The sequence below is a fragment of the Dreissena polymorpha genome, chromosome 6 (genome assembly GCF_020536995.1).
Source record: "Dreissena polymorpha isolate Duluth1 chromosome 6, UMN_Dpol_1.0, whole genome shotgun sequence".
Taxonomy (NCBI): domain Eukaryota; kingdom Metazoa; phylum Mollusca; class Bivalvia; order Myida; family Dreissenidae; genus Dreissena; species Dreissena polymorpha.
In genome coordinates, this window is record NC_068360.1 from 54880134 (window position 1) to 54881891 (window position 1758).

Below are 1758 nucleotides of genomic sequence, written 5' to 3' on the forward strand. Positions count from 1 at the left end.
AAACCCTGGTCGAGTTGTTTTTTACGTTTATAGTATCCAGTATTTTTAACGGATTATTCTTCGTTGAAGTCCAAATAAAATTATACATGGTCAATTGTCGAACGCACCGTAAAAGTGTATTTTTAAATGTCTACCAACAATATTTTTATCAGTTTAAACGTCGATGAACTAATGTAAGAAGAAGGTACTTTATTTTGAAAACATTTTTTTAAAGATTAACATTCCATGTCAAAACAGTTTCTTAACACTAGCTTTGGTTATTTCGTACTGAGGTGCTTTTCACAAGTGCCCTGCTTTTCGTTTAACCGCCAGAAGTCGGAAGTGGCCATGAGGGATGGCTAGTAACTAGTATAGTGCTGTACACGGATTTTAAAATAACCATTACCATGAGAGATGGCTAGTAAGTAGTATAGTGCTGTACACGGATTTTAAAATAACCATTATCATGAGGGACGGCTAGTAAGTAGTATAGTGCTGTACACGGATTTTAAAATAACCATTACCATGAGGGATGGCTAGTAAGTAGTATAGTGCTGTACACGGAGTTTAAAATAACCATTACCATGAGGGATGGCTAGTAAGTAGTATAGTGCTGTACACGGAGTTTAAAATAACCATTACCATGAGGGATGGCTAGCAAGTAGTATAGTGCTGTACACGGATTTTAAAATAACCATTATCATCATGCGTTCTTAACCTATCAGCGTTTTCTCTTTGCGTTCGTCTTAAGTTCTTAATCATTTTTTATAAAATATATATGTGATGGACGACCAAATAAATATTCACCACAACGGTATTTCTCGACGGCGGTCATATAGCATGCCGGTCATTTACATGCTCTTGCGCAGAAAACTTGGCCATACAAATTTAACAGTAAACAAACTATTATTTTATGTATTAACTGAATGAAAATGCAAACATTCATTTTGTCATAATGCTTTATTTTTCGTGTTTGTTAATTTTTGGTTAAAATATTACTTTTTCATTTTCCATGCGACAACTTGTGTGCGCCATTAATAGATTATCTATACACAACCAACAACAATTACATTTGTTTTTACGTTTATTTTGTTTAGTACATGACAACATACAACTACAGATATAGCAACATAGAAATTATAAAAATGAAACAATAAAGGTAGTAAAAATACAGCATCAAGTGCAAATTATGAACATGCGAGTCACACAGTTACAGGGTGAGTCTGACAATTAACGTCTGTCGTCAAGATGAGAAACGACAAGAGATTGACAGTCTGATAAGAATTTCTAAAACAGATTGAAATCTACATTTAACATAATGCTGATAATGGTTCATATAGCATAGCTGATGAAGAGAGAATAAAGAATTTCTAAAACAGATTGAAATCTACATTTAACATAATGCTGATAATGGTTCATATAGCATAGCTGATGAAGAGAGATTTTGGTTGTTATTGATTTTATACAAAAAATGTCTCTAAGTATCTAAATAAAATGTACATGTAATTGCTTGCTCCTCGTTACTGTTAAAATATGATGTTTAAGCGTTCATTTACATTAATTTGTTATTCAAACTAATACTGCTAAAAGCTAGAACAATAAAAATTCAAAACAGTGTCTGCAATGAAATCAGTTTGTTTTGATGAAGATTCCTGAACCACCAACGAAAATCTGAAGATGTGTAGCGGCGGAGTGTGTAACGGGGAATATCAACAAATGCCGTCATCATCAGTTTTGTCGTTCGCCGCTGTAACTGGGTGACGTCATCCATTCACAAAT